Source organism: Ambystoma mexicanum, chromosome 3q (genome assembly GCF_040938575.1).
Source record: "Ambystoma mexicanum isolate Mex_15411 chromosome 3q, UKY_AmexF1_1, whole genome shotgun sequence".
Taxonomy (NCBI): domain Eukaryota; kingdom Metazoa; phylum Chordata; class Amphibia; order Caudata; family Ambystomatidae; genus Ambystoma; species Ambystoma mexicanum.
The window spans coordinates 677,277,175-677,298,652 of record NC_090926.1 but is presented as its reverse complement, the minus strand read 5'-3'; positions in this window follow the sequence as shown (position 1 = coordinate 677,298,652).

Below are 21,478 nucleotides of genomic sequence, written 5' to 3'. Positions count from 1 at the left end.
TAAATCCACAATGTAATCCATCGAAATTGTGTGCCACGGGCAAGGTGGAATCGGTAGCGAATTTAAAAGACCAACTGTCTTCTTATTATCAGTCTTGGCCCGGGCACACACTCACAGGTCACATAATTCAAAACAAATTCTCTCATTCCTTTCCACCGAAATTCTTGTTGCCGCATTTCTAGAGTCATTCTAAAACCTGGATGACCTGCAAGTAAGGAATTATAGCATTGTTACAACTCCTCTTCTTGCAGATTCTCTAAGGGTAAGTATAATATTGGAATCGGAATCTGGAAGACCCTCCTTGATCTGCCTCATTGGATCCTCTCTAGCCCATTCTTCCAGCTATTCTATAGTAATCTGATAACACATGTGTTCACCAAAGTCTGTTTCTTTTCTGACCTCTCTAACCACAAAGGTCTTGTACGCCAGCAAGGAAAGTGGAGCTATTCACATTTTCGCTACCAGGTTGACATCTAGATAAGGTGTCGGCTCTGCCATTCTGGTGACCTGGCTTGAGCGTGATGACAAAATCATACTCTACAAAAAACAAAGACCGACGAAGCTGATGCAGAGTTAAAGTCTTGGGTGAACGCAGGAAGGTTACATTTCTGTGATCAGTTTACACCGTTACCCTATGTCAAGGCCCCCAAAGATAATGTCTCCATTCTTCAAATGTTGATTCAATAGCCAATAATTCCTGATCAGACATGGTGTAGTTCCTTTCTGCAGGGGAACATTTCCTGGAGAAAAAGGCTACCGGGTGGAGCTGACCCGTAACAGTATGTTGTTGCAAAATCACTGCCCCATAATAATATCTGAAACATCTGCCTCGACGAAGAAAGGCTGCTCCACATCTGGATGTAACAAGATTGGTCCAGTACTGAATTCTCCTTAAGATATTGGAAAGTATCCTGTGCTTTGATACTCCAGTAAAAATTCACTCCTTTCTTCAGCAAACTGATAAGCAGCGTCGCTACCTGCAAAAACTCTCTAAAGACTCTTCAATAGAAAGTCGCAAATCCGATGAAACATTGGATATCTTTTACACAGCTTCCTAAGAAACAATTTGGGCCCTGGCACTTTTTCTAATGAACTCTGTAATATAGTGTAAAGCGGTCTTGCATAGCGCACGGCTGCCATATTGGCAGCCATTTTACACGCCACTATGCAAGAAAGGAGGAGGGGTTCCGGTGCTAGTGGGAAAGAGAGGGAGGCAGATGTGAAACTTGTGGTGCTGATAAGTGCAGGGCTAATTAACTGAGTCTCGAGTGCCATAGCTTGTGGGGGTGACACTTGGCTATGTCTTGTATCTAGAGAACAGAGAGACTAAGCTCCTTTAAATGTCAAGGCTAACCCTGAGGTAACCACGGGCCTGCAAGGAAGGGGTGTGATGGAGCGAAATGCCTGAGCTTTGGTTTAGCTTGGTCTAGAATGCGAGATTGTAGCCTTATAGAGCGAGCCGAGGGAGGGGTCATTATCGCTTGGGATAGTGACCCTTCCCCATCTTATTGCCCTTGGTGGTGGGTCATTTCCTGCTACAATTACCTCTCCCTCAGCTCGGTCTATAAGGCTATAATCTCGCATTCTAGACCAAGCTAAACTCTGATGCGGGCAAGCAAATTCTGACAGATTTCCCAAGAGAATCTGAAAGATTCTTAAGGTTTTTTTGAGTAGTTTCACTTTCTAAATAACCAAAGAAATTACACACAGCAACTGAAACTTACTGGTAATTGTTTATTCATATTGGAATTAAAAATAGAAATACTAATTTACATGTTCATTGTTTCTGGAGATTTAAAGGTTTCCTCTACAAAGTGTAACATTTTTCCTTGCAAACATATTTTCCACAGATTGGACATGCCCCTGCACATGGCACAGGACTGTGTGTTTTCTGAATTCTGGTATCGTTTTTCATAATTCTATGCTATAATAACTTATAGCACTTTTATACAAAGCACTTTACATAGAACATATTTGCATACATTATCATTACCCATTCGAAACCGGCACTGGCGTTATCAATCTCAGAAGGAAGAAAGGTTGAAATGATCTTGCTGGGATTTGAACCTGCAGATCAAACACAGATCACAGCAATGAGTGCTCAACCCGCAGAGCTATCTTACCAGCAGACCCGTTTCTTGGCCCTGTGGAGCAGGTGACAGCCGGGGTGCAGAGCTAAATAGCCCAGGAGGAGGGCGCAGGAAGGTGCCCACCCAGAAAGCTGCCTCTCAGCTTGCCAGTGAAAAGATTAAGCAGCCTGCTTTTGCCGGTGGGGTGCTCCTCTGAGGTGCTCGGCTGGCTGCTCTCTGCTGACTTGTGGATTGACTGCAATGCGTTCGGAATATGCAAACAAAGGAATGCATGTTCCGAACGCAGCCTAGGGGATGGTCTAGAGTCAAACACCCTGTGCCCCTCATTCTTTGTATTGGCAGCCTTTCAAGTCGGGCAATTTATAAGTGATGGCTCATTTGGCAAGCCATTGTTTTTACACAGTATGGGCCTGATTCATCGAATTTGTTGCACGGTTCAAAGTGCCTTTGCACTGCTGAAAAGTGCCTATGCACTGCCGACACAAACCCTGATTCATGGACTGTGCAAAGTGCATTTTTGCAGTGCAAAGTCCATGGAAATTCAGTACATGTTCATTTTTGCAGCATAAAATGACTTTGCACTGCAAAAATAGACCGCAAAATTCCATGAATCGGGCCCTATGTGCTTAACATTTCAGTGTTAAGAGCTGAACATGGAGCATTTTATTCAGAAGGGCAGTACAAGTATCAGCTGATACACCTCTGCATTCTTCAAATAGAATTAAGGTGCCACACAGGAATGTTCTTAAACTATTTTCTTTATTTTCATGTCTCTTTATTTGACACAGCAACACATTTTTTGTTTTGTATATTACTTTTTAGTTACATATGGTGCATCTCTGGGAAGGTTACCACTAAGAACTGGTAGCTAGGGACAAATGTACCTTTATTGACCAACGGGACAGCACAGCGCTCAACCCATTCACCCCAGCCTCTCCGAACAGACCTCACCCCCAAGGTTCCACATTCCTAGTTCCACACTCGCGGACACTGTGAGTATAGGAACTAAAACAACAAGTGCAGCACATCCCTCCCCGTGAAATAAAAAAAACAAAGTGAGAACAATGTAAATAGAACAATGCACCTAACAGACAGTAATAATATAACATGAACAGTGAATGCCTTAACAGACAACATGGTCCTAGGACAAATCCTTACTTCATGACACTTTGGACCAAAATGGTGGTCTTCGAATTCTGCTCCTTGCAATAGAATCATTAACACTATTCTCTCCTCTCAACATGCTTTTGTCTTGTATCCTACCATCTCCACTGGTGCTTCTCCCCTCCATAACCACTTCATCCACATCTTCATCCATCCACACATCATGCTTCCTCCTATCACGAATTTCCAAACCCATACTTTCACCACTCCAATTTCACTTACTCAACCTACTCATGTTCCACACAGTCCCATCTTCAATCCTGACAAACCTGTTGAATACTTATTTTATTCTCACTGGGTCTGAGAACTTAGAACCTCTTTTACCAGGAGTCACACCTTTCTTGATTCTCGCGTAATCACCCGACTGCAGCATACTCTTGTTAGAATCCATCATGCTCAAACTTCCTTGAATTCTGCGCTCCTTTTCAAAACGTTCCTTGAAGTTGACCCATGCTGGATTAAGCCTGGTATTAGGCTGCCTGCGTTCCATAATCACAAATGGTGACTTCCCTGAATCTTTACACACCAATGTCCTCACACACCACAACTTTTCAATTGCCAAAGTCACATCCCAGTTGTTTCTGACTGCTTGCTCTACCTCTTCCACCATAACCCTTTCCACCTTGCCATCAGTATGCGGGTGGTAAAGCGCTGAAAACTTCCACTCAATACCCACCTTGCATGCATATTTCATCATTTCCACACTCCTGAAGTGTACCCCATTGTCACTCACCAACCTCTTGGGGTAACCCTCTCTTCTAAAAACATGTTTCAAACACTTCGATACCTCACCCATACTGACACCTCTCACCAATTTGGCTTCGACCCATCCAGAACAGTGATCCACCATCACTATCAGAAACCTCTTCTCTCTCCCTAATCTATTATACTGCCCTACAATGTCAAAGCTCCCATGCTTCTTCCAGTTTAGGCACCGCGCTAAATTTGATACTCTGAATCTTGCAGCTTTTGTCAGAGCAAGGCCAACAGTTCCTCACCAACGTCTTCACTATCAAATCCATGCCTGGCCACCAATATTTTGCTCTTAGGTTGTGCTATGTTAATGTGGAACCAAGATGACCTGGATGGGCCTTCTCCATCAAGCCTATCCTCAACTTCTCTGGTGGCACCAACATCTCACCTCTGACTAATACTCCACATTCCAAAGAATTCTCTTCTCTAACCTCCCAATATGGCTTAACATTCTCTTCCTATAGCTGGCCACCCCTTGCTTGTAAATTCTATTACTTTCCCAAGTACTTGGCCTCTTGTAAACTCCATCCACTTGATCTTGGAAATCACTTCACTGACTGTTGCCACAACTTTCTCTTCTAGGTCTTCTTCATCAACAATTTTATCTTTAACCAGTAACCGTGAGAGAAAATCTGCCACATTATTTATCCCATCTGGCACATACCTCACTACAAAATCGTAATCTTGCAATCTTACACTCAGTCTCACCAATTCCACGGTAACTATGTACAACCCTTTGACTGTCAACAATTCCCCTAAGGGTTTGTGGTCTGTGCACACTGTAAATCTGCTTCCCCAGATGCACTTACGAAAGTAATGTATGAAAGTAATGTATGCCCCACACACAAGCCAACAACTTCCCGTCTAATACCTACTTTCTACTTTAGTAACAGCCCTTGAGGCATAGTGAATTACCTCTTCACACTTTTCCACTACCTGGGACAAAACTGCTCCCAATCAACCCCCACTGGTGTCTATAGTGAGCTTTGTTTCTCTACCAACAACAAAACCACCCAGTTCTACAAATATTGTCTTTTATGACATTGGAAGCATGTACATATTTCTCAACCCACACATACATACTGCCCTTCTTCATTAACTTCCTAAAGGCTTTGTGAAACTTGCAAAATCACGAACAAATGTACTATAGTACTCAGATAGACCTAGAAATGATCTCACTCCTTCCTCATTTGTAGGGGCTGGGCCACTCCTTATAGCCTCCATTGCTTCCTACTTTGGTCTGTAGCCTTTTCCACTCACAATGTGCCCCAAATGCTCCACTTCATGCTCCTTAAATTTACATATGCTTCATTCTACCTTGAGACCTTTTTCAGCTACCCTTTGTAACACCATCTGCAATCATGTTCACTCTCTCCCTTCCCATACACTATTATGTCATCCTGGTATACTAATGTTCCTTTTAAACCCTTAAGCACTTGTGTCATAGCTCTTTGGAACATGGTGGCTGCTGATGCTAGTCCAAAAGTCATCCTCTTATAACAGAACATTCTGAAAGGTGTGATGAATGCAGTTAAGTCTCTACAATCCACCGTGGTGGTTAGCTTTTGAAAAATCCAGTGTAGTAAAAACATTCAGCCCTTCAATACAGTTTAACATTTCTGATATGATCGGCATTGGATAATTGTCTTCCTGGAAGTTTCTATTCAGATCTCATAAGTCCACACATAATCAGAATGTCCCATTCTTTTTCACTGCTACCACAATAGAGCTCACTGATTGTGAAGACTCAATTTTCTCGATGTCATTCTCTTTCTCCAATCTGTCCAACTCTGCCTCTACCTTATCCATTATCGCAAACGGGACAGGTTTGGCTTTCTTGTGTATCACTGGGATCACCCTGGGTTTGAGTATAATTCTGTGCATGTACCCTTTCATCAACCCCAACTTGGCATGAAATACATCTTCCTTTTCTTCTTCACCTCCACTCGCTTCATGTCCGCCTATGTAAAGCACAGGGTCAATCTCACATGGATCAAGATGAATTGGCTTGATCCCTCCAACCCAATACATTTACTCCTTTCTTGGCCACATATTTTTTTTGTTTCAGAGGTGCGATCTTTAAATTGCATCTTACTTATGCAGTAACCAATCAGTTGTATTTTAGATCCTTCAAACTCCCTTGGGTTTCGTATGTCTGGCTGGTGCAATCTATGTTTCAGTCCTTTAGTCACTAACTCCTGCCACTTGTTTTCTGTAATTATGTATATGGTGAACAACTATCCACCATCATTTTCAGTGACCAATTCTCGACAATCACTTCACAACTAGGGAACTTCATGCCTTATTGGCTGTCTTCACACACCACGACTACGCTTTCTTCCTCAGAATCGGCATCTTCCTGGACAACTGACACTCCACTTTTATTTCTGCAGGCTAATGCTGTCCTGGGAGGATAGCTCAGCAGCAAAGTGCGCGCCTTGGAAGCAAGACGACACGAAGCAACACAGGTTCGATCCCCGCGTCCGTGTTTAGAAACGTCTGGGTGTTTAAGTGCGTTATAAATACACAACTAAGACAAAAACAATTCCGCAACTACAAAATAAACTATTCCTGTAACAGCGCCTCGATGCCCGCGGGCTGTGTGAGTGCTTTAAACAAAAATAATAATAATTAATGCAAAATGGCCTCTACCCTTGCAGGCCATACAAATTCTATCAATGGCTGGGCAGTTTCTGGAAGAGGCATAATGTCTTGTTCTTCCTCATCTTAAACAGCTATCTCTTTTTCTTGTTTCTCCTGACCGGTATATGTGCTCTTCTTCATAGGTTTATTTTTTCTTTAAGGACGCTGTCATCCCGATCCTTATTTCTCGACAGTGTCTCGCTACATGACTCCTCTTCTTTCTCATTGCGTGTTTCCTTCTTTTTCCTAACCACCATTACACGTGTTTGCTCCCCCATTTCTTCTTCCTTGTTTCCTTCAGACTGTTGCACCTCCTTTTTCTTATTTCTAATTTCTTTTGAGCACCTCTGAGTGTGTTCTATCCTCTTTGCAATAGCCAGCGTTTGCTGTAGTTATGGGTCTTCTACCATCGATAGCCTCTCTTGTATTGCCGAATCCTTAGTGTGTATAATAATCTCATCACGTATTAACTCTTCCGTCGTAATCCCTGCACCGAATTTACATGCACGTGCTAATTTCTTTAGAGAGGATGCATATTCCTCCGCTGATTCTTCTTCCTTTTGTATCCTCATGTAGAAGTAAAACTGTTGATTGCAACATTGGTCTCTGGTGTGTAATAATGATCTAGTTGCCTGATGGCACATTCATGCGCATCCATGTCTCCAGCATCCAACTCTGATACTACTGGTAACTCCCTATATTTATGCTGCCCTTCTGGGCCAAAGGCATGTAACAAAAGTAACTTCTTCTTTTCAGCAGTAAGATTTCTTGCTCAACTGTCTTAATGTAACTATATCAATATTCTCTCCATTCTGGCGAGGGGACTGCTGGTTGGCCGGCATTAGGGAGAACACTTTCTGGAGGGTGCACTGTTATTCCTTGCATAGCCATGTTTTGCTTTAGCTATTGCTTCTTATTTTACAGTCCAATATTTCACTCTTAAAACTTATAATTTGTTTTATTATAGTCAACTGTTTGACCCCTAAAACTCTTTCTTTTATTTAGATGACTAAAGTACTGTAAAAAAAGATCATCCTAGATCATTTGAAACCAGTGCATGATTTCTTTACACCGTGACGAGGAAGATCACTATTTGTTTCCTTAATGTAATTGATGTTTGCCTGAGCTAAAATGGCTGCAAGTCGCACAACGTCGATGTGGCCTTTCTTTTAATTACTGTCCATGAGCGGAGAGTGCGCACCTGCACTATCCTAACGCTCAGGCTCCTCAAGCTTGTCTCCAACTTCTCATGGTCAAATTTAGCATTTGTGTTGGCCCCAAGAAGGTGTGTAATTTAGCGCCTGACATGCACTGCGTACCTGGTTATGTCTCCACAGCACTGTGCCCCTCCTTATGTTGCTGGGTATTCTCACTGCAATGGACCCAATCCTCCTGCAGGGTCACTGATACAGGTTAGCGGCCTGTCTTGTGTGGGACTACACCTCTGGTCCTCGTCGCCAAAATGATGGACCCGCTCACCACTCAGAACCGGTAGGTAGTGACAAATGTACCTTTATTGACCAGCCAGATGGCACAGCATTCACACCAGTCACCCCAGCCTCTCCTAGCCATCCTCACCCCACAAGATTAAACATTCCTAGTTCCACACTCCCGTACACTGCAAGTGTAGGAACTAATACAACAGGTACACCAGTTAACGGTAATTTCCTCGCTTAGGTATTCTAGTGCTGCTTTTGGACATGGACTAAATGCATCCTGTCAGAATCAAAGGTTTTTTAATTTTCTAAACAAGCCAACCACTGGCTAGCACGCACTCCAGATTGCACCCCAATGCCACTTTGCACCTTGATTAGTAAAGCAGAGTTCATTGTGTGTCACCATGCAGACAGTAGTCCATGGCAAATCAATGCAGTGATATGTGGGCAGCAATGATTTGTGCGCTGCATAAATAACCACCCTGTTGGTTAATGGCATCTATGTGCTTCTTGTCTATTCAACAGCACATAAGCCGGTTTTTGTCTGATGTGTCCAATGTCTATTCAGTAGCTCACTGGAACGTTTTATGTATGTGGCTCTGAGGAGTATGCCGTACTCTGCCCACACTTAAATGCATAAAGCAATCAAAGAAGTTGCCTCAAATTGTACCTCCACGAGGCCAGACAGCCTTTCTTCACTACCACACAGTGAGGCTGATTCATGGAATTATTTGCGCTGAAAAACGGGGATTTGTGCGCCATTCTGCCCGCAAATCCCCATTTGTTAAACAGGGATTTGCAGGAAGAATGGCACACAAATCCCTGTTTTTCGGTGCAAATAATTCCATGAATCAGCCCCCATGATTTTCACTAGCTGCAGGCCAGCACTAATAAGAGGTGCCAATGCCAGCTATGTTGGATAAAGCATGGGCCTGCTCTTTTTTGCAGAAATAACTTGAAGCCTGCGTAATGGTGAGGTGGTAGTGGCTGAGCAACTGTGGACACTTTACCATGCACTAGAAGCCGATTTGTTTAAAACGCTTCATCAGCTTATTATTGGCCAGGCTAAAGTTTGTAAGAGGTACAATCCTTTCTGTGTAGGCTTTCTGTGCATTGTTTATTGGGTGTCTGTTGTATGGTATGCTGTCTTGTCTATAGATATAGCTCCCTAAAGATGTTTCTGTATCAGGGGTTAGGCATGGTCACACTGAGACCCAGCCCTTCCTCATCTAAAATTCTCCAGGAAAAAGAAACAAAAGAGCGATTGTACCCCATTTGAGTGGCTGATGCTGCAGCCATTTTATACTTACAACCACAAACTTAAGTTGTTCGAATGAGTATGTATGGTTCATAGTTACAAACATTTTAATGTAAGGGTGAGTGCTGTGAACTTTGATGTGAGCACCAAGCCATGAGTCTGTTATGAGTTTAGAGATTCACCCATACAATCCTTTTATCAGAGACTTGTTTATCATATATAGAGATCTCTGATCACTGTTATAGCCCTGAAATGTTATGTGATTTAATGCAAAGCATACAGCAACCCTCATTGGTGCTATTTGTCAGCTTTCCCACTCTCATTGAGGTATTTTAAAAGAGTACAATAAGAGTGTACCAGACTGTCCATCTTGGAATCATAACATTCTATCAGAACATAATTCATATGGTTAGTCTAGTATTGCTCCTTGCAAAATACAAGTGAGGTGGTATGAACAGAACACCTGCAACACAGGGCCAGTGCAGCATGCCAGTACGAAACTGAATTCAGGTGCAGGTGACAGAAAAACCATTTACTTGGGCCGCAGCAGCTGTGTTTTCACATTAGTTTTGTTCTGTAAAGTACTTGAATTACAATGGCCCTCATTCCGAGTAGGGCGGTAAGGGATACCGGGCACCGGTAAGGAGACCGGTGCCGGTAATCCCTTACTGCCCTTCTACAAGGTCCCTTAGCGGGTCCCTTCCTTAACGCCTGGTCTTAAGGACGGGACCCGTTAAGGGACCTGGGCGCAAATAACGGGCTTGACATACGCCGGCCCGTTATTCACGCCCTCCCCATTCCCATTGAGCCCCTTGGGGGCTCAATGGGGAATGGTATCTTACCTGTCCCGCCAAGGTCGGACTGGACTGGTAAGTCACGGTACCGTTATTGGTGGTAGTCATGGCGCAAATAGCGCCATGACTACCACCAACCTCGTAATGAGGGCCAATGTAAGGAAACCAGCGTAATTGATATGGCAATTATTTATTGATATTGAGGAGGGGTTTTGTCGCACGACAAAGAGGTGTAGTTTGGGAGTGACGTGTGCCAGTCGGGGGCGGGGGGACTTCTATTGTTTCGACCTGGGCACCACGCTAGGAGATTCATGTGTGTCAGTACTCAGTTTAGAGAATACACGTACTCTCTAAAGCTGAAATTATACGTACTCTCTAAAGCTACAAATTACATGATATGATATATGATATGATAGGTATTTATAACGCGCTTAATACCCAGAGGTTTCTAAGCGCAGACCCGCGGATTGAACCTGTGTTGCTCCGTGTCGTCTTGCTTCTAAGGCGAGCATGTTGCCGGTGAGCTATCCTCCCGAGACATGTACTCTCTAAAGCTGAAATTGATGAGTGACTTGTGGCCGGGAATTCTAGTCAAAGCTTAATCAGTGGTTAAAAATAAGATAATGGGAAGGGCAGTAGCGATTCCTATGGGCGAATCCCAGGGAAATGCAGTGGGAGGACACAAGGAGCTGAAGTTCTTGCTCTGAAAAAAGACAAAAGAGCTTGCAAGGTCCTCTTTTGTCCATCTGTAAGTCACTTAACGAGGTTATTTTAAGGGGTATAGGCTTTTAAAGTGGCCACTTGTGTGCCTATGTAAAAGAGTAAAAGGCACTTGTACCCATGGGAGATGTACTTCACTCTGCACACTGTCATGATGGCTTGCACTGAGTGTCAGAAAAGAAGCACTTGACCTATGTCCAGAATACAGAACATACAGGGGGCTCCTCCACACACGTGTGCCGACTGCAATGAACCACTTTAGTCCTCCTGGGAAGAAGACTGGATGTAGAGAGCCTTGAGTGGTTTCCCCAACCTGTACCTCAATCTAGGTCTAGGACAATGGCCGGGCACTGAAATGGTTAAATAGAGATCAGTAGAGCAAGTGTTGATCTAGGGTGTGGCAGGGCTGGCATTCACTCCCCAGGCATCATTCAATGAAAGCCCTTCTGCCGCACAGCACAGCCAGGCCCCCAGCCTTCAGCCGTGGCCTTAAGGTCAGCGTTTGGGGGGCGTCTTGTTGCCGAGTCTCCCCGGTGTGCTCGCCCAGGGAGTAGTGGATTCTACGCGGTGCTGCATTCATAATGGAAACATGTGAAGCGAGGTTACTAGGCTGGAAAGTAAAAATAAAGCACCCCCCCCCCACCACATGCGACACAGTCCCCCAGGACTGGATCAAGTGTTCCCCACCTCGTGGCGCGGGAGCTCGGCTCCTGGCAATGGCTTAAAGGTGGCACGTATGTAATACCAACCCATTAAAATAAACCCGCAAGTGGGACTAAAGGATACACACTCAAAGCAATAGATTTCTGTGTGAAATCAATACTCAGCCCAGCCCGACGACCTTGAGTGCTGTGGGGGACGGTGCATTCACTTAACAAAGGCTTTCTGGTGGTTTGTGTGGTCATTTGATGTTCGGCGTGAATGCAAATGTTCTACTGCTGTGCTGTGTAGCTAGAGAGTGCAAGTAAATACATTTCGGATGCACACCACTTCTTCCGTTGTCCTAGGGCCAAAATACATACGCCCCAGGAAACATGAACCAGGGAGCGTGGGCTTATTCAAAGCAGTGGCGTCGCCAGGAATCAAATTTAGGAGGGGCACAGAGGGGGGCAAAGGCAAAAGTAGGGGGGCACAGACACAAGTAGGGGGGCTGCCTATGAAAGGTAATGTGTGACGTCACAAGCACTCCTGCAGATAGGCTTTTGTGCACAGGCCTGTCACAAGGTGTGGTGAGGCCCGGGGCAAAGATTTGGTGAGGCCCCCTTACCTTTTTTTGCACTGGGCCAGCGGCGACACTGCCACAAAGAGGAGACACAAGAAAACTCCCCTTGAGTTTGTGTGGACAAACTCAAATATGGTTTATTATTACAACTGCAAATCAACTACAGCAAAGTTAGATTTCTCTACTGAAGAAAGGTTCATGCCAGAATAACCTTTGTATCATGTGCATAAAGATATATAGGATGTCATGACAGCATGTTGTTTGTGACACCAGCATTAAGGAGCGCCCCTCTCCTGTGTGCACATTAAAACACACATCATTCACAGTGACAGATGGATGATGTAAAGTGGAGGCTGGTGAATTTCAGAACTGAAGAGACTTAAATGTTTGTGACAATTATGCGGGATGGACAGAGCACAGTGAGGGAGCCCAAATCAAGCAAGAGGTGCTTGAGGGGGTTTCTCACTCCCAAGAAAATGTTTGAAACATTGGGTTAAAATTATGCATTTTATGGCACTTTCTTTATAAATGTGGGTAGAAATCAATGCAGTTTGCAATTAGTTTTATATGGAAGCACATGGAAAAACCCAGTAGTTGCATGTCACCAACCGTGCATAGGAATATTTTCCAATACATTTCATGCGCCTTTGCCCACAACATATGCTAATATAAAAACATATTCATGCTGGTTGTTCCCATGAACGTCCATGCATTACCATATAAGGACTCCCAGCCAGTAAACATGCCATGCCACAGAAAGTATGTCCAGGCGGACTGTGCACCATACACGTTATTACTGACTAGACTGGCCTATATTCAAAGTGGTTCAGTTAAGCCAAGTAGTATATTTGCTTTACCCTTGATGCATGGTCCTGTGCATCAAGGGCAAAGTGAAATAAATTGGCAATGCTAACAGTTTGAGCTTTCATGTAGGTATGGGAAAGGCACTGCTGTATTGGTATTAACTGGCCATTGATGGTAGCAGGTGCAAAATGGTGCGAGTACTTGAACATATACTTATGCATAAGCCAAAACCTTTGGCTTTGACCAATGCTGGTTTTTAACAGGACTTCTGTGAAAGACATGTGGTGCTTTTAAATCAAGTGGCTGAAAACAGACCTGATCTATAAATGTGTATTGCACCAGTAGCATGTTTACTACAGCAATTAAATCATTAACTCTCAACAGGACTCCTTTGAGAAAACGCTTGCAGACACTTTGAGGGCATAGTTTGATTAAAGCTTGCTCAAAGAGTTCCAATGAGGAGGTGTTTTCGGTGGGGCAGGTAGGAACTGGGTGGGAATTGCCATAGGGATTAGCATGGCCATGGGAATTCAATGGGTGGCAAATAACTAAACAACACCGACAAGCTTTTTGTCCCTCCCCATATGCCATTTCTGCCCAGCTGTACTGAGTGCTGTCATTAGGAAAATATCTCCTCGGATCTCAGATCCAGCTCCACAATCCTGGGAAATCTATATGTGTTTGTGTTTTAAACTATGTCAGGCAGGGATTTGAAACACTTCCCCAGAGGACCACTTGAGGGGCTGAGCAGGAGCCCTGTGCAATCTCTTGTCAATGTTGCACTGTACTGGAAATATGTATGTGCATTTTTTAGGTTCAAAGGGGGTGCAGATTTTGTACTTTGCTGACATCATAAATTGATCAATTCTCTGAGGGGAAGAGGCAAATGTTCATGGGGGTGACTAAAATACCTGCCCTACACACTCCCAATTCAGCCCTCGTTGGACCTGGCCCCTTTCCCTGCCCTAGGTGGAATGCCCAAGTAAAAAAAGTCAAATTCCACTTCTGTATGTTATCTAAAGCAATCCTTTTGGCTTATTGCTGGCACAAAAGTGCCGCCTAATAACCCAAATGAAAAAGAATGTCATGTAGTAGCGCAACACCATTGAGCAGATCGGGCTCCTGTCCGCTCTTGAAATGCTGGCCTTTGTTGGGTGGTGCCAGCTCCTGGCTAGAGAGGGCTGAAGCCTTCCAACTTTGAAGTAGAATGCATTTCTCGATGTGTCGCCAGCCCATAGCTTTGATGGCAAAATCAAGAACCTTTGACAGAGCTTTGTATTTGCTTATGTTTAAGCACTCGTTAACGAGTGGCAGAATAATCCGTCATGCAGAGGACAGAGGCCTGCCCATGCGATATCAACAGAATTCACTTTAATAAAGCCAAAGTCCTAACTACTGGGCTCAGCTTTTAGAAGACCCATGTCTCCAGTGATTAGCATAGCTTTATGAAAGTAAAGAGCCTCTGAATTGGGGTGAAAGGCACGACTTGTGGCCAAAGGGAAGGTGAACTAGCGTGCAGCTCGCTTCTTCCACTTCAATCTGAAGGCTGTTATCCCCAGTTTCTGCAGTATCTACATTATCCACACGCAGTTTGACACTTGATTGAATAAACTGTCCTGAAGAAGATGGTCTGAACACCCTACTCCATCGAAACCGGTCGCCTTTTTGGCCATGGGTGGTACCATGGCCTTTGTGTGGATGTCGCCAACAATAAGGGCCGATACTTTACAAATAATATGATCCACATTCATTACTCACATACTGTGAGCCTTTTAAAGTGTTTTACACTTACAGACATTGATGTACCCAATTGCCCTTTTAGATGCTCATAACACTTACCACTCGATCATGAGGCTTAACTAGAATTTCCTTAGGGTTAATAAAGCATACATAGACAATCCCATGGTTTTTGGAACACTCATGTAAGCTATTTAGCTGTTCTGGGCAGTGATCTAATTAGCAGCTCTGCCGCACTAAGATATATTGGAGTGGTGTGGTGTTTTTTATGGTTGCCCTTCATTGTCATATCCTGTGTCCAGAATTCTCTAATACAGGTCCCGGCGTCCACATTTCTGATAGATTGAGGGACAGTTTTCTTCCTACCCTATCCCTATCAGATAGCCGTTGCACCACACGCTGCCTATGGATAGACAACCCTGGGTAGGGACAGGTTTTTTTCCTAACAAGGGCTAGATAGCAACACAACGTTGGTTCCCTTCTTCCCCTTCCTGCATCCAGTTCTAACCAGCATTTCTAGACACTAGTTTGTAGCAATTTTTCCTCCTAAGAACCGTTTGTATTGTGATATCACTTCTTGACCTAACGGTTATGGAATGAAAGTTTTCCTTGTTTTCTTTGTACATTACCCTGATGTTCGTATAGGGCTGATATGGGCCCATTTATTTGTAATGTTTGGGGGGTACCCCTTGCCTTACAGTTTGGCAAAATAGGTCAAGGTACTTGTGGAGTGCTTAAATCAATAAGGAAGTCAAACGAATGCAGCTAGGTGATTAAAAGATGCATTTTAGCCGTAGGTTCTGTGTCATAAGACTGCCAACATGGGGGCAGCTGTAAAAGCTGAAAGGTCCAGACGGCATCCCTGGGTGGGGAGATTGACAGCGTAATGGGTTTATTGGCCCCACATTAGCCTCACTCATTATCTGCTTTCAAAACTGTCATCCAGCCCCACCAAAAGTTTAAGGCTGGCTCTGCCCCCGCATGGCAGATCTACAGAGCCAAGGTCATATGGAACAAGAAGGCCCCAGCAGTTACTAACAAAGCATTTCATTGTTAGCACCTGCATTCATATGCATACATTTGTACACAATTGAAATCGTGGTTTGGGGTTAGCACTTGAATGCCAGGAGAGTGATTAGAAGGGAAGTGGTGACATGAGACAGCTCATTCTCACAGCAGTCCCTAAGTGTGGCATTTCAGAAATGAAGGAGAGAGTTAACTTCTTGTAACATTGAAGCTTCACCAGAATAGTTTCATTTGAATGTGCAAAGAGGTTAGATACACCCATACAAGTAAGTGACTCTCTACCATATAAATCAGTGGTCTTCAAACGGTGGACCCGAAGGATATTGCAGGGGTGAGAGAGAGGGGATCGGTGGGCGGTGGACTCATAAAAAAGAATTAGGGTGACTATTTTTTTAATAGAAAATATATGCAGCAGAAAATCTTGGACATCCTTTGGACCAACTAGGTGGGCCAACCCATGGGTGGGGGGCGTCAGAAACAATATCTTTACTCAAGTACTCAAGGTAGGACTGAGAAAGTTTGACGAGCACTGATCTAAATCAACTTTCTGAATAGATTGCACTCGATCTCACACACAGATAGATAACAAGTAGTATATGGTTTGAATGGCTTGCCAGAGGAAATTGACAATATAAACTGTGTAGGGCTTGCCTCAGGGAAAGTTTTGTCAGTAACAGAAACCCATAGTTTGCCCAATTACTGCTAAATGTATGCTGAAAACTTCTGTGGCACCAGGTGAGGGCAGGTCTGCTTACTGTGGTGCCAATGATGGAAAAGAGCATGCTATGTTGGGCACAGCTTGTAGAGTGTTAGGGAGAATTCTCTTATGAGGCTAATTTCCCAAACCTAGTGAAGAGGGGAGAAGCTGAGCCATTTGCAACGACGACACCACCGGTGGAGCCCTGCTGCAACAACCTCACCACTTCCCCGACGACAAGAGAAGATCTTCTGCTGCAAGAGTGTTCTCCCCCTGAGCTTGTGGGAACAACCAGTTTGACATTCGCCTTCCAGGGCGTCCCTTGGTTGAATCACCAGTGCCAAGCACCCGGCCGCCAGACAGCCAAGCCTCAGTCCACTGGGACCATGAATAAAAGGAACGCACCTTTTAACCGATCGAGCAACTCCGCGGCTGGTCTCATCCCTGGGCAGTGCAACGACTCCAAGTTTCCTCCTCAACGAGATCTTCTCCTTCCCTGGTCGAAACCACAAACTGCACCTGCTGCCAGGAACAACCGCCACCGCTGGAGCTTCCTCACTTTTAAAGGTACTGTGTTCCACCTGGCCTCCCTTTCCACGGATCGCTAAAGGTGACCCTTAAATCCTTGGCTTTCCAACTGGGTTGGGCCTCAGACCTTCTAACTTCACCTTTTGCATCAAACCAACCTCTTTTGAACACTTTGCAAAGACTTGAGTGCATTTTTAAACTGTGTGATCTTGGGCACATTTCGCCTTGCACCATGTAAAGTGGCCTTGGCCTATGAACTTTGGCTCTACAGTAGACTCTGCCTTCACTAGCTTGCTCTGGTCTTAGAAAAGTGTTGGGAACTGTTTTATTTTCATGACCTGTCTTTTTCTCTCCCTCTAACTTAATTATTGGAGTGCCATCTAAGTTAAGCGCTCACATCTGTTTTAAAAATAGTGGTGTTTTGACCTAGACTTGTTCAATAATTATTAAAGGAGGTGTGTATACTTTTTCTGATTGTGTTTAAACTTGCTTTGATCTATAGTGCTTAGTGTATTTCCTAAAGTGTGCTTTAAATAAATAATTATATACTTTTGATACCAAGCTCTGGTCAGTGTTTGTTTGCTCCACTGTGTTTCTTGCCCTATTGTGTATCCTCTTTATACTGCCCTACTCATCTTGAGAGAAGTCTGACTGCTCAGCAACAGCTACAAGGTAAATCTGGGTGGTGCATGCTGCTACCAATTGAATTTACTGCTTACTCCTGTAGTCTAATCTTTTTGCAGTGTTCCCCAAGGGAACTGCACAGGATTCTGCCTAACACAGAGTAAGGTGCCCACTGTGTTCCATTCTCCGGAAACACGGAGAATGGAATGGGTCCTTGACAAACTGACCAGGAACGCCCTAACGTACAAAACGGGTAAGCAGTACAAAAAGCATGTAAAAGATGTGTTGGTGGAAGCAGGAGTGCAAGATGTGGGAAAAATTTCAACCGAAAAAATGTGTGAATTTCTGGAAGGGGCATTTGCCAAAGGGAGAAAGAAAAGCTGGGCGGCAGCACACCTAGCGGCGGTGGCATATGCCACAAAAGTGGCGGGCATATCGGATCCAACCGACAGCACTAGAACAAAATATGCTATGAGAGGATGGGCTAAATTAGTGGGGAAGAAACTAGACAGCAGAAAGCCACTGAACTGTGGGAAGCTAATAATTCTGTTAGAAGGGTTGCGAAATACATGCAGCAGCACATATGAAAGTGCGCTGTTCAGGGCAGCATTCGCGCTGGCATATTATGGGGCTTTCAGGGTAGGGGAGCTGGTGGCCAGTAATACGGTGGCAGGAAATGGCCTTGCAAGGAGGGATATTAGTATGGGAAGCAAGGGGATGGCTATAATGCTAAGGAAATCTAAAACAGACCAAACGGGGAGGGAGAGAGCAATAGACCTCAATTGCATCAAAGAGAAGGACCACTGTCCCAGATGCATCACCCAAGAATTCCTCGATCTCCGACCAGAGGTCGACGGGCAGCTATTAATACATAGGGACGGCAGCGCACTCAGCAGGTACCAGTTTCATGCGGTGTTAAAACAGGCGGTGGCCAAAGCAGGATGGGATTCTGCCGAATTTGGAACACACTCATTCAGGATAGGGGCGGCAACCTCTGCATGGGCGGGGGGCCTGGGAGCAAAAGGAGTGAAAAGGATTGGGGGGTGGAAGTCGCAATGTTTTAAAAAAAACATATAAGGGAGGAACTGATATAAACGCTTATCTCCCCAGTTTCCATAGAGGCTGGACCCTAGAGATCGCCATGGATAGTGGGGCACTCCTTTGTGACCCGGGCAGGCAGGTGGCTGGAGGAAGTGAAGCAAGGACTACATTTCAAAAACACAATTACATCCTGGTGGGGCCTCCCGGGGATGCACTGGGAGGACATTCACGACAGGCTGTCGGACTTCATAGGTTTCAGGGACCCTCCCCCCCGAGTACCTGGTTATACACCTCGGGGGGAATGACCTGGTGAGCACAAATAGGGGAAAGTTACAGAGAAACATTTGCGAGTCGCTACATAGCATAGCCCACAGTTGGTGGAGAACCGAAATCTTCATGTCTGAGATAATACCAAGAAGGGTCTGGTATGGGGCACATAGGAGGCACGCAATCGAGATAGCCAGAAAGAAATTAAATAAATCAGTGGAAAAGTACTGCAAGAGCACTGGCTACACTTCATAAAACATGGCCTGCACCAGAACAATCCGGAAATGTTTCACCAGGATGGGGTGCACCTATCAAGCAAGGGGATGGGGGTTTTTTCTGACAACATTTTTAGGGCACTCCTGGAACGGGGTTGTAGGTAGGGTGCTTTTCGGGGGGACCTGAACGGGCGCGAATAGCACCCGCTCAGGTGTGGCGGCATGTGCTAGGGGAACGAAGACCCAGGGGTAACAGGGACTCGGGAGGAGTCTTGGGCAACTTCGAAACTGGACACAAGGTGCCCAAAAGCATATGGCAGTGTATTGATTTTTGTTGTTATGTATTTTCTGTAAGAAAATAAAAAGCCTACGGCCTACAATTTTTCCATAAACATAATTGGTCTGTGATGTTATTATTTAGGTAGGGATCTGGTAATAAGAGCAAAGCAAGCCCACACTTCTCAAGCCTATGCCCCAGGCCCCGGGCCGCATGAAATGCGGGCCGATGGAGGGCCTGGGAGTTTAGGCGCGGGGTGGGGGGAAACGGCGCGAAAGCAGTAGGGAGGAGCGTCCGAATGGCGCCGTAAGAAACAAAAGCCCAGGAAAGGGCAGGAAACAACACCTGGGAAGGGTGAGAAATATAACAGCAGGGGGCCGGGGGGAAAACCCAGCCCCCATGAAGGAACAAAAAGGTCTGGGGGGTATAAGTAAGCCAGGAAAGGAGAGGCGGTACAAACCAGATAAAGAGCTCACCTCTCTCGGGTAAGCTCTTAGTGCCTGGACAAGGGGAAGGAAAAACGTTTGCCACCCAACCCACCCTACAAGGATAACGGAAGAAGAAGGAAGCAGGCAGGAGCCGGAACGCCGAGTACTCTCTTCGGTACACGGTCCAAAGCAAGTCGTAGGCGGCATGTGCCCGGGAATGAAGGCCCAGGGGTAACAAGACTCGGGATGAGCCTTGGGCAACTTCGAAACTGGACACAAGGTGCACAAAAGCATATGGCAGTGTATTGATTTTTGTTGTTATGTATTTTCTGTAAGAAAATAAAATGCCTACGGCCTACAATTTTTCCATAAACATAATTGGTCTGTGATGTTATTATTTAGGTAGGGATCTGGTAATAAGAGCAAAGCGAGCCCACACTACTCAGCCTATGATTCAAAGCATGCGATATGAACGCCATGTTGCTGGCGTGTATTCACTGGGATGGGAGGGAAAGCCCAGAGGGCGTTCAAGACCATGCTTTTTGCAGAGGCATCACACACAGGTTATCCCAGTCCTCTCTTCATACCCACGCACTTCAGGCAGACCCTACCAAGGTGCAAGACCTTGCATCCTCACCCTCGAAAGCTAATTATACATGTACAGAGGGGTAGAACTTGCGGTTCTGGCATTACTGTGCTGACAATCACCCCTACTAGAAAAATAGCATGCAGACGAGTGATGCTACGAGTGCTCAGATACACTAAACTCCCAATTAATGCATATTATGCATGTATGTGCATGGGGCTCCCTTAAATAAAGGATCTATATTTATATAATTGTGATATTATGTTATTATGCCACCACAGACCCTGTGAAAGTTTGGACTATTCTTGACTATTGAGTACTTCTATCTAGTAAGAAGATACACTCCAGCCAAATGCCCACTTCCCTTGTCCTAATCTGAGCCCAAGAAATAATCTCCCCAGTGTTTAAGACTGTATCGTCAAGGCAGCCCTCAAAAGAAGTAAGGGTACCTGCTTGTTGTCATCGACAAGGGTAAGGAGATTGTTGCGTGTTGTGATCATTTGAAGAACCACAAGAAAAGGAAAGGGGTTTACTTTGTGATTCAATTTGTTGTTAAATATTGGATTCCTTACTAGGGTGTGTGGGTGCTTTGAAGCCAGCTACGCCTATTGCAATGCGAATGTCTCAAACCTCCTCACTCACCAGAAAGAATTGTTATAGGCAAAGAAGCCAAATTCCCTGCATGATTGTGAGTACCAGTAGCTTCATTACAGTGTAGCTAATGCCTGTTAGTATTACCCAAATAAACATCATTAAGTTAATCGACTATGTAAAGATAAAATAAAGAATTGGCCTTGGCAGAATTCAAGCATATGCAAGTTTTCTGTTGTGGCACAGAACAGTGAAATACATGCAAAGTAACTGTTGAATGTGACAATTCATAAGCCCGCAAAAGGAGGAAATACATAAAAAACATGATCCTCTTTTCTCACCTAAAGTCCTTCCACCCTATACACTGCTATTCCTTAAACATTCGCCAAAACAGAGCTCTTAAATCATGTTCTTTAAGTCCTAGAATTTGTATTGCATGCCATATTTAATACCCTTATATATTATAAATGAAGGGCTTCAGGTGCCAGAACGCAATTAGAAATGAAACTTAAATCCAGAATTGGTTTATTATTTCACACCTGACATGGTACAACTTGAGATCTTTGCAAACTACCTC